General features: G+C 53.4%; 1 long non-coding RNA gene across 1 annotated transcript in view; it reads left to right on the forward strand.

The window, feature by feature from the left end:
• LOC144678430 (uncharacterized) overlaps positions 1–11,267 on the forward strand; it is a 13,072-nt gene extending 1,805 nt beyond the window's left edge. The window contains exons 2-3 of the long non-coding RNA XR_013576089.1: positions 9,308–9,400; positions 11,134–11,267. This is a non-coding gene — a long non-coding RNA (uncharacterized LOC144678430). The remainder of the gene's footprint in view (positions 1–9,307; positions 9,401–11,133) is intronic.
• Positions 11,268–12,593: the final 1,326 nt, after the last annotated feature.

The raw sequence follows: 12,593 nt of genomic DNA on the forward strand, positions 1-12,593 counted from the left end.
CCCACAACACTCAAGAAGCTCGACACCATCCAGGACAAAGCAGCCCCGCTTGATCGACGCCCCATCCACAAACATTCACTCCCTCCACCACCGACGCACAGTAGCAGTAGTGTGTGTACCATCTACAAGATGCACTGCAGGAACTCACCAAGGCTCCTTCGACAGCACCTTCCAAACCCACGACCTCTACCATCTAGAAGGACAAGGGCAGCAGACATATGGGGAACAGCACCAGCTGGAAGTTCCCCTCCGAGCCACTCACCATCCTGACTTGGAAATATATTGGCCGTTCCTTCACTGTCGCTGGGTCAAAATCCTGGAACTCCCTCCCTAACAGCACCGTGGGTCTAAGACCATAAGACATAGGAGCAGAAATTAGGCCATTCGGCCCATCGAGTCTGCTCCGCCATTCAATCATGGCTGATAAGTTTTTCAACCCCATTCTCCTGCCTTCTCCCTGTAACCTTTGATCCCCTTTACCAATCAAGAACCTATCTATCTCGGTCTTAAATACACTCAATGACCTGGCCTCCACAGCCTTCTGTGGCAATGAATTCCATAGATTCACCACTCTCTGGCTAAAGAAGTTTCTCCTCTTCTCTGTTCTAAAAGGTCTTCCCTTGACTCTGAGGCTGTGCCCTCGGGTCCTAGTCTCTCCTACTCATGGAAACATCTTCCCCACGTCCACTCTATCCAGGCCTTTCAGTATTCTGTAAGTTTCAATCAGATCCCCCCTCCCCTCATCCTTCTAAACTCCATCGAGTATAGACCCAGAGTCCTCAAACATTCCTCATATGTTAAGCCTTTCATTCCTGGGATCGTTCTCGTGAACCTCCTCTGGACCCTCTCCAGGGCCAGCACATCCTTCCTGAGATACGGGGCCCAAAATTGCTCACAATATTCTAAATGTGGTCTGACCAGAGCCTTATAAAGCCTCAGCAGCACATCCCTGCTTTTATATTCTAGTCCTCTCGAAATAAATGCCAACATTGCATTTGCCTTCCTAACTACCGACTCAACCTGCAAGTTAACCTTAAGAGAATCCTGGACTAGGACTCCCAAGTCCCTTTGCACTCCAGATTTCTGAATTCTCTCCCCATTTAGAAAATAGTCTATGCCTCTATTCTTCCTACCAAAGTGCATGACCTCACACTCCCCCAGGTTATATTCCATCTGCCACTTCTTTGCCCATTCTCCTAACCTGTCCAAATCCTTCTGCAGACTCCCCGCCTCCTCAATACTACCTGTCCCTCCACCTATCTTTGTATCATCTGCAAACTTAGCCAGGATGCCCTCAGTTCCTTCATCTAGATCATTAATGTATAAAGTGAAAAGTTGTGGTCCCAACACTGACCCCTGCGGAACTCCACTAGCCACCGGCCGCCATCCTGAGAAGGACCCCCTTATCCCCCACTCTCTGCCTCCTGCCAGACAGCCAATCTTCTATCCATGCTAGTACCTTGCCTCTAACACCATGGGCTCTTATCTTACTGAGCAGCCTCCTGTGCGGCACCTTGTCAAAGGCCTTCTGGAAGTCCAGGTAGATAACATCCATTGGCTCTCCTTTGTCTAACCTACTCGATACCTCCTCAAAGAATTCTAACAGGTTTGTCAGGCATGACCTCCCCTTGATGAAACCATGCTGACTTTGCCCGATTTTACCATGCACTTCCAAGTATTCTGAAATCTCATCCTTAATAATGGACTCTGAAATCTTACCAACGACCGAGGTCAGGCTAATCGGCCTGTAATTTCCTGTCTTTTGCCTCACTCCCTTCTTAAACAGGGGGGTTACATTAGCGATTTTCCAGTCCTCTGGGACCCTCCCCGACTCCAGTGATTCCTGAAAGATCACCACTAACGCCTCCACTATCTCTTCAGCTATCTCCTTCAGAACTCTGGGGTGTAATCCATCTGGTCCCAGGTGATTTATCCACCTTCAGACCTTTCAGTTTTCCTAGCACCTTCTCCTTAGTAATGGCCACCATACTCACCTCTGCCCCCCGACTCTCTTGAACTTTGGGGATGTCACTCGTGTCTTCCACCATGAAGACTGACGCAAAGTACCTATTCAGTTCCTCCGCCATTTCTTTGTTCCCCACTACTACTTCTCCAGCGTCATTTTCCAGCAGCCCAATGTCCACTTTTGCCCCTCTCTTACCCTTTATATATCTAAAAAAAACTCTTGCAATCTTCTTTTATATTACTGGCTAGTTTACCCTCATATTTAATCTTCTCCCTCCTTATTTCTTTTTTAGTTGTCCTCTGTTGGTCTTTGTAGGCTTCCCAATCCCCTGGTTTTCCACTGCTCTTCGCCACATTGTATGTTTTCTCTTTAGCTTTTATGCTGTCCCTGACTTCCCTTGTCAGCCATGGTTGCCTCGTCCTCCCTTTAGTATGCTTCTTCTTCCTAGGGATGAATTTTTGCTGTGTCTCCCAAATTACTCCCAGAAACTCCTGCCATTGCTGTTCCACTGTCTTCCCTGCTAGGCTCATCTCCCAGTCAATTCTGGCCAGCTCCTCCCTCATGCCTCTGTAGTTGCCTTTATTCAACTGTAATACCATTACATCTGATTCCAGCTTTTTCCTCTCAAATTGCAGGGCAAATTCTATCATATTATGGGCACTTCCTCCTAAGGGTTCCTTCACCTTAAGCTCCCTTATCAAATCTGCCTCATTACACATCACTAAATCTAGAATTGCCTGTTCCCTAGTGGGCTCCACCACAAGCTGCTCCAAAAAGCCATCTCGTAGACATTCCACAAATTCCTTTTCTTGGGATCCACTCCCAACCTGGAACTGGAATAGTCCACAGATGTCTCACCTTTGTTCGATTTGCAACACGCTGGCTTAAAAATTCTGTCGCGTGCGTTTTAATACTTCTGCGCCCTCTGTCACGCTTTTGCTGAATTTACACACAGCCTCTGTACCTGAAACGCAAACGAATCGATAGAGCACGTTAAAGTAAATGAACGCGACTGCGAGGATTGGGTTCCTGAATATCGAGGGGGTCTAGGAGCGGAATGGAGAGAGAGTGACGAAGGATAGGAAGCGATCGCTTTCAATATTCATTCGTGGGATGCGGGCACCACTGGCTAGGCCAGCACTCACGGGCAGTTAAGAGTTAAGGCCTGGACTCAACACGTAGGCCAGAGCGGGTAGCGGCAGCAGATCTCGGACGCCCGTGAGCCAGACGGGTTTTTACAACAATCAGCAATTTCGACTTTTGATTGCAGATTTTGATTGAATTCATCATCTGCCCGTGGTGGGATTCGAACCCCAGGTCCCCCCCCACCAAAGCATTACCCTGGGCCGCTGGATTACTAGGCAGTACCACTACACCACGCCTCCCCGGTTGATCGAGGATGACACTGGGGCAGTAGTTAGAGGTGAGCTTGGTTCAGGAGCTCAGGATGTAGAATCGGTTTGGGTGGAGAAGAGGAATTAGTCGGGGTGGGGTGGGGGGAAAAAGTCACTCGTGGGAGTGGTCTACAGACCCCCCCAAACAATGTAGGACAGAGTATGCAAGGAGAAATAGTGCGTGCTTATGATAAAGGGACGGCAATAATCATTTTAATCTACGTATAAACTGGGAAAAAAATTAGATTGGCAGTCGTGGCCTGGATGAGGAGTTCATAGAGTGTTTTCGAGATGGTTCCAGAATGTGCTGCTCTAAGAAACTAACCAGGGAGCAGGTTATATTAGACTTGGTATTGTGTAACGTGACAGGATTAACTAGTGACCTCAGGGTGAAGGCACCCCCCCAAGGTCGCAGTGACCACAATATGATTGAAAGGGAGAAGAGTGGGTCTAAGACTAGTGTCTTAAACTTAAATAAGGGCAACTGTGTGGGGGATGAAAATTGAGCTAGCTGAAGTGAACTGGGATACTAGGCTAGGGGATCGATCAATAGAGAAGCAGCGACAGACATTGAAGGGGATATTTCAGAGCATTCAGAATAAGTGCATTCCGACTATAAAGAAAAACTCTAAGGGAATTATCCATCATCCGTGATTAATTAAAGAGGTTAAGGAAAACATCAAACTTAACGCAAAGATGAGTGGCAGGACAGATGATTGGTCAGAATATAAAGAACGGCAGAGAATGACCAAAAGGTTAATCAGGAGAAAGAAATTAGAGTTGGAGAGGGAGCGAGCTAGGAATGTAAAACCGGATAGCAAGAGTTTCTACAGGTATTTAAACAGGAAAGGAGTAAATAAAGTGAGTGTTGGCCCTCTAGAGAGTGAGAATGGGGAGTTAATAGTAGATAATATTAAGGATGTGCTGCTCTAAGAAACTAACCAGAGAGCAGGTTATATTAGACCTGGTATTGTGTAACGTGACAGGATTAATTAATGACCTCAGGGTAAAGGCACCCCGAGGTCACAGTGACCACAACACGATTGAAATGAACAAACATTTTGCTTCTGTCTTCACTATAGAGGATTCAAAACACATTCCAGTAATAGCTGCACATCAGGAGGTGGGAGGGAGAGGGGAACTTGGTGAAATTCCAATCACTAGGGGAGCGGTACTGAGCAAACTGATGGAGCTGTGGGCTGACAAGTCTCCGGGTCTCGATGGGCTACATCCCAGGGTCTTAAAAGAGGCGGTGAATGAGGTAGGAGATGCGCTGGTGTTAATTTTCCAAAATTCGATAGATTCTGGAAAGGTTCCAACAGATTGGAAAGTAGCAAATATAATCCATCTATTCAAGAGAGGGAGGGGGGCAGAAAACAGGAAACTATAGGCCAGTTAGCTTGACATCTGTTGTGGGGAAGTTGTTGGAATCAATCATTCAGGAGGGTATAGCTGGGCACTTAGAAGAGCTCAAGGTAACCGGGAAGAGTCAGCATGGTTTTGTGAAAGGAAAATCCATGTTTAACTAATTTATTGGAGTTCATTGCAGGAGTAACATGCGCGGTGGATAAAGGGGAACCTGTAGATGTGCTGCACTTGGATTTCCAGAAGGCATTTGATAAGGTGCCAGATTAAAGGTTATTCAGGAAAATAAAAGCTCACGGTGTAGGGGGTAACATATTAGCCTGGATAGAAGATTGGCTGGCTGGCAGAAAGCAGAGAGTAGGCATAAATGGGTCTTTTTCTGCTTGGCAGGATGTGACAAGTGGAGTCCCACAGGGGTCTGTACTGGGGCCTCAACTTTTTACAATTTACATCAATGGCTCAGATAAGGGGAGTGAAGACATGGGAGCTAAATTTGCAGATGACACAGAGATAGGTAGGAAAGTATGTTGTGAAGAGGACATGAGGAGGTTGTGGATGGATGTAGATAGGCTGAGTGAGCGGACAAAGACCTGACAAATGGAGTTTAATGTGGGAAAATGTGAAGTTGTTCACTTTGGCAGGAAGAACAAAAAAGCAGAGTATTAGTTAAATGGAGAATGTCCGCAGAATCCCGAGGTGCAGAGGGATCTGGGTGTTCTAGTGCATGAATCACAAAAAGTTACTATTCAGGTACAGCAAGTAATTGAGAAGGTGAATGGAATGGGATCCTTTATTGTCGAGGGATTGAACATTAAAGTAAGGATGTTATGCTTCAGTTAGACAGGGCGTTAGTGAGACCGCATCCCAAATACCGTGTGCGGTTTTTGGTCTCCTTATTTAAGGAAGGATGTAAATGTGTTGGAGGTGGTTCAGAGGAGGTTTGCTAGATCGATACCTGGAATGTGCGGGTTGTCTTATGAGGAAAGGGTTGGACAGACTGGGCTTGTTTCCACTGGAGTTTAGAAGAGTGAGGGCGGGGGGGGGATTTGATTGAAGTTATACAAGATCCTGAACAGCCTGGACAAGGTGGATGTGGAAAGGATGTTTCCTCTTTGTGGGTGAGTCCGGAACTAGTAGGGGGGGAGTCACTGTTTTAAAATGAGGGGTCGCCCTTTTAGGACAGAGATGAGGAGAAATTGTTTTCTCTCTGAGGGTCGTGCGAGTTTGGAACTCTCGGCCTCCGGAGGTGATGGAGGGGATGGTGGGGTCACTGAATATTTTTAAGGCAGAGGTAGAGAGATTTTTGTCAGGCAAGGGGGTCAAAGGTTATCGGGGTTAGATGGGAATGTGGAACTCGAAACACAAACAGATCAGCCTCAACCATAATGAATGTACTCCCTCAGTACTGACTCTCCGACAGTGCGGCGCTCCCTCAGCACTGACCCTCCGACAGTGCGGCGCTCCCTCAACACTGACCCTCCGACAGTGCGGCGCTCCCTCAGTACTGACTCTCCGACAGTGCGGCGCTCCCTCAGTACTGACTCTCCGACAGTGCGGCGCTCCCTCAGTACTGACCCTCCGACAGTGCGGCGCTCCCTCAACACTGACCCTCCGACAATGCGGCAGTCCCTCAGCACTGACCCTCCGACAGTGCGGCAGTCCCTCAGCACTGACCTTCCGACAGTGCGGCGCTCCCTCAGTGCTGACCCTCCGACAGTGCGGCACTCCCTCAGTGCTGACCCTCCGACAGTGCGGCACTCCCTCAGCGCTGACCCTCCGACAGTGCGGCGCTCCCTCCATACTGACCCTCCGACAGTGCGGCGCTCCCTCCATACTGACCCTCCGACAGTGCGGCACTCCCTCAGTACTGTCCCTCCGACAGTGCGGCGCTCCCTCAGCACTGACCCTCCGACAGTGCGGCGCTCCCTCAGTACTGACCCTCCGACAGTGTGGCATTCCCTCAGTACTGACCCTCCGACAGCGCGGCGCTCCCTCCCTAATTTTCGCACCAAGAGAATTCCTGGCATCTTAAAATCAAGCATGGGTAACAATAAAATGGCAAAGCCTAGTAACAGGTCCAACAAGTTGCTGTGGAAGGCAATTGGAATGAAGTTGTTTATTGCAGGGAGGAAATCCTGTATAGGGTGATACTGGGACCACACCCAGAGTACTGTGTGCAGTTTTGGCATCTTCTCTTCGGGAACGTACTTGCATATAAATTGGGAGCAGGAGTAGGCCACTCGGCCCCTCGAGCCTTGCTTCCCCCATTCAATAAGATCGTGGCTGATCTGATTGTGACCTCAGCCCCACATTCCCACCCACCCACCCCCCCGATAACCCCCTTGTTAATCGAGAATCCATCTCGCTCGTCCTTAAAAATATTCACAGTCTCTGCCCCCACCGCCTGTTGAGGAAGAGATTTCCAAAGACTCGCACCCCCCTCAGAGAGAAAACATTTCTCCTCATCTCCGTCTTCAATGGACGACCCCCTTATTTTTAAACAGTGACCCCCCCTCGTTATAGATTCTCCCACAAGAGGAAACATCCTTTCCACATCCACCCCTGTCAAGACCCCTCAGGATCTTAAAGGTTTCAATCAAGTCGCCCTCTCACTCTTCTAAACTCCAGCGGATACGAGTCTAATCTGTCCGACCTTTCCTCATAAGACAACCCACCCATTCCTGGGATTAGTCTGGTAAACCTTCTCTGAACTGCTTCCAACGCATTTACATCCTTCCTTAAATAAGGGGACCAGTGCTGTACACAATACTCCAGATGTGGTCTCACCAGTGCCCTGTACAACTGGAGCATAACCTCCCTACTTTTATATTCAGTTCCCCTCATGATTTTGAACGCCTCTATCAAATCTCTTCTCCGGGGAGAAGGGCCCCAGCTCCTCCAGTCTCTCCAGGTCACTGAAGTTCCTCACCCCTGGAACCATTCGGGTGAACCTTCTCTCTGCCAATGCCCTCCGCATCCTTCGGTGCCTGCAACTGGGCACAATACCACCCCCACTCCCTCCCCAGTCAGCAGGCGGCAGCGGAGGCTGTTTGGAGAAGCTATCTCGTGACCAATCTTTTAGCGGTGAAATGAGGTCATTCGCCTCGATGTTTCCGCGTTTGCCGCTCTCGCGTGAAGCCCAAGGAAAGCGCCTTTTTTGTGGTGGTGGTGGTGGGGTGATATTCCGAGATTTCGGAGGCAGATCGCAAGATGATTGTGGGGTTGAGCTAGCCAGTAAAGGCCGGAGTTGGATGTGTGTGTGTTGTGTGCGCGCGCGCGCGTGTGTGTGTGTGTCTGCACATTTGTTGTGTGTGTGTTTGTGTGTGTGTGTTGTGTTTGTGTGTGTTGTGTGTGTGCGCGCATGTGTGTGTGTGCATGTGTGTGTTTGTGTGTGTTGTGTGTGTGCGTGTGTTGTGTGTGTGCGTGTGTTGTGTGTGTGCGTGTGTTGTGTGTGTGCGTGTGTTGTGTGTGTGCATGTGTTGTGTGTGTGCGTGTGTTGTGAGTGTGCGTGTGTTGTGAGTGTGCGTGTGTTGTGAGTGTGTGTGTGTTGTGTGTGTGCGTGTGTGTGTGTGTGCATGTGTGTTGTGTGTGTGCGTTTGTGTGTTGTGTGTGCGCGCGCGTGTGTTGTGTGTGCGCGCGTGTGTTGTGTGCGCGCGTGTGTTGTGTGCGCGCGTGTGTTGTGTGCGCGCATGTGTTGTGTGTGCACGCGTGTGTGCGCGTGCGTGTGTTGTGTGTGTGCGCGTGTGTGTGCGCGCGCGAGTGTCGTGTGTGCGCGCGTGTGTGTCGTGTGTGTGCGCGCGCGTGTGTCGTGTGTGCGCGCGCACGTGTGTTGTGTGTGTGTGTGCGTGTGTTTGTGTGTGTGTGCGTGTGTTGTGTGTGTGCGTGCGTGTGTTGTGTGTGTGTGCACGCGCGTTTGTTGTGTGTGTGTTGCGTGTTGTGTGTGCGCGCGCGTGTGTGTCTTGTGCGTGTGTGTTGTGTGCGTGTGTGCACGCGTGTGTGGTGTGTTTGTGTGTGTTGTGTGTGTGTGTGCGCGTGTGTGTGTGTTGTGTGTGTGTGTGTGAGTGTGTGTCCGTGTCCCCATCTGTCTGGAGACAGTGGGGAGGCAGTGGCGTAGCGGTATTGTGACTGGGCTCCAGTAATCCAGAGACCCAGGGGTTAATGCTGTGGGGACCCGGGTTCGAATCCTGCCACGGGCCGAGGGTGAAACTTGAATTCAATTAAACCCTGGAACTAAAAGCCCGACGGTGGCCGCGAAAACCATCGCCGATTGTCGTAAAGACTGATGTCCCTTTAGGGGAGGGAAATCCGCCGTCCTTACCCGGCCTGGCCTACACGTGTCTCCAGACCCCGCGGCCACGCGGTTGACTCTTGAATGCCCTCCGAGCAAGGGGGCCAGCGAGGGATGGGTAATGAATGTTGGCCAAATAATAATAACAAAAAGGAGAGGTGGTAGAGGTGGTGGTGATGGTGATGGGGGCTCCTCCCCTGAGCTCAGAGGGCATTCTGGGAATCCGTCGGCCATTTTGAAAAGATGACCTCTTGTGACCGTCGTCTCCTTTTTGTTTTTCGACTCTCGCCGCAGCTACCGAACATGTTTGGCAACCTGAGATCCACCATTATGTCCTTGATGATCGGGTCCTACGCCTCGTCCGCTGTCACGTTCCCCGGAATTAAGGTGAATCCCCCCCACGCGTGTGTGAGCTCCCCGGCACCGCCCCTCCCTCTCTCTCTCTCTCTCTCTCTCTCTCTCCGTCCCTGGAATTGACCCCAGAGGGGTGAAAGGTCACGTCCAATTCCCAGCGGGTTGTCCCAGAGAGCCTGGGCTGACTAGGCCGATATTCCCCGGGGTTTAGGAGAATGGGAGACGCTGTGAGGCCGCTCTCCCCACTATTTTCCCTTCACTCCTCCCCGGCCCCCACAGACTGGGGGTCTAGAACTTGGGGGTGGGGGGGGGGGGGTGGAGGGGGAGCGGGGCTGAGGGCAGAAGATCAGCCGCCGTCGTCATTGAATGGGAGAGGAGGCTCGAGGGGCCGAGTGGCCGCCTGCTCCCCGCGGCCTCCTCTTCATCGTCGCCCCCCCCCTGCCGTCAGCCACACGCCCCCACCCCCCTCCCTTAAGGCCTCCGGCTGGACAAGGAATGGGGACTGCGGCTGATTGTCGCTGTCTCCGTCTTCGTCGGGCGTTCAGGCCCCCCCTTCTCACCCCCTAATAACTACTCCGTGTGTGAGATCGGGCTCAACTGGGCAAGGAGGCCGGGAGCCTTTCCTGCTCTTTGTGTGTTTGGGCTGCTGGGGGGGGCGTGGGGGGGCACCACTCAGGACGTCAGATATCCTAGGCGCTAGGCCGAGGTTGAAGCCTCGGCCTTTCCTGCTCTTCGTGTGGGGGTAGGGGCGTGGGCACCACTCGGGGCGTGAGATCAGGCTATCCCGGAGCACTAGGCCGGGGTTGAAGCCTCGGGCCTTTCCTGCTCTTTGTGTGGGGGTGTGAGATCAGGCTATCCCGGGCGCTAGGCCAGGGTTGAAGCCTAGGCCTTTCCTGCTCTTTGTGTGGGTGTGTGGGGGTGTGAGATCAGGCTATCCCGGGCGCTAGGCCAGGGTTGAAGCCTAGGCCTTTCCTGCTCTTTGTGTGGATGTGTGGGGGCGTGAGATCAGATTATCCCGGGTGCTAGGCCGGGGTTGAAGCCTAAGCTTTTCCTGCTCTTTGTGTGGGGGCGTGAGATCAGGCTATCCTGGGGCGCTAGGCCGTGGTTGAAGCCTCAGCCTTTCCTGCTCTTTGTGTGGGTGTGTGGGGGGCGTGAGATCAGGCTATCCCGGGGCGCTAGGCCGGGGTTGAAGCCTCGGGCCTTTCCTGCTCTTTGTGTGGGTGTGTGGGGGGCGTGAGATCAGGCTATCCCGGGGCGCTAGGCCGGGGTTGAAGCCTCGGGCCTTTCCTACTCTTTGTGTGGGTGTGTGGGGGGCGTGAGATCAGGCTATCCCGGGGCGCTAGGCCGGGGTTGAAGCCTCGGGCCTTTCCTGCTCTTTGTGTGGGTGTGTGGGGGGCGTGAGATCAGGCTATCCCGGGGCGCTAGGCCGGGGTTGAAGCCTCAGCCTTTCCTGCTCTTTGTGTGGGTGTGTGGGGGCGTGAGATCAGGCTATCCCGGGGCGCTAGGCCGGGGTTGAAGCCTCGGGCCTTTCCTGCTCTTTGTGTGGGTGTGTGGGGGGCGTGAGATCAGGCTATCCCGGGGCGCTAGGCCGGGGTTGAAGCCTCGGGCCTTTCCTGCTCTTTGTGTGGATGCGTGGGGGTGCGGGCTCCGCTCTGGGCGTGAGATCAGGCTATCCCGGGGCGCTAGGCCGGGGTTGAAGCCTCGGGCCTTTCCTGCTGTGCTCTTGCCGTGCTCGGGACTAAAGGCTGCTGTGCTTTTTCCCGCAGGTGATCTATGACTTTGGCGTCCCCTTCGTCATCATCATGTACACGTGGGCCGGGATGGCGTGCCTCGTCTTTCTGAACTGCTACGTCAACTGGCCGCTGGAGGCCTTCCCTGACCCCGAAGAGGCCAATTACGTGTAGGTGAAAAGCCTCGGACCCTTGGGGTTGGGGGGAGTGGCGGAGGGGGTGGGGTGGGTTGGTCTGAGGGGGGGCGGGGCGGGGCAGGAGGTAAGGGAGTGAGGGACCGCCCGACGGCAGCCGCTTGCCGCACAGCAAGATCCCGTGCAGTGACCGGATACGCTTGAGGGCTTACACCCACCCCCCCACACAGCCCCCTTCGAAATGGCCGCCCTGGGATTTTTTACAAGCCCTAGTACTGACCTCTCCTCCGACAGTGCGGTGCTCCCTCAGTACTGACCCTCCGACAGTGCGGCTCTTCCTCAGTACTGACCCTCCGACAGCGCGGCTCTTCCTCAGTACTAACCCTCCGACAGTGCGGCACTCCCTCAGTACTGACCCTCCGACAGTGCGGCTCTTCCTCAGTACTGACCCTCCGACAGTGCGGCACTCCCTCAGTACTGACCCTCCGACAGTGCGGCACTCCCTCAGTACTGACCCTCCGAGAGTGCGGCGCTCCCTCAGTACTGACCCTCCGACAGTGCGGCGCTCCCTCAGTACTGACCCTCCGACAGTGCGGCACTCCCTCAGTACTGACCCTCCGACAGTGCGGCACTCCCTCAGTACTGACCCTCCGACAGTGCGGCACTCCCTCAGTACTGACCCTCCGACAGGGCAGCACTCCCTCAGTACTGACCCTCCGACAGTGCGGCGCTCCCTCAGTACTGACCCTCCGACAGTGCGGCGCTCCCTCAGTACTGACCCTCCGACAGTGCGGCGCTCCCTCAGTACTGACCCTCCGACAGTGCGGCACTCCCTCGGCACTGACCCTCCGACAGTGCGGCGCTCCCTCAGTACTGACCCTCCGACAGTGCGGGGCTCCCTCAGTACTGACCCTCCGACAGTGCGGGGCTCCCTCAGTACTGACCCTCCGACAGTGCGGCCCTCCCTCAGTACTGACCCTCCGACAGTGCGGCGCTCCCTCAGTACTGACCCTCCGACAGTGCGGCGCTCCCTCAGTACTGACCCTCCGACAGTGCGGCACTCCCTCAGTACTGACCCTCCGACAGTGCGGCGCTCCCTCAGTACTGACCCTCCGACAGTGCGGCGCTCCCTCAGTACTGACCCTCCGACGGTGCGGCGCTCCCTCAGTACTGACCCTCCGACAGTGCGGCACTTAAGGCACAAGTCAGGAGTGTGATGGAATACTCCCCACTTGCCTGGATGAGTTGCAGCTCCCACAACACTCAAGAAGCTCAACACCGTCCAGGACAAAGCAGCCCCGCTTGATTGGCACCCCATCCACAAACATTCACTCCCTCCACCACCAACGCACAGTAGCAGCA

The sequence above is a fragment of the Cetorhinus maximus genome, unplaced genomic scaffold (assembly GCF_964194155.1).
Source record: "Cetorhinus maximus unplaced genomic scaffold, sCetMax3.hap1.1 HAP1_SCAFFOLD_4267, whole genome shotgun sequence".
Taxonomy (NCBI): Eukaryota; Metazoa; Chordata; class Chondrichthyes; order Lamniformes; family Cetorhinidae; genus Cetorhinus; species Cetorhinus maximus.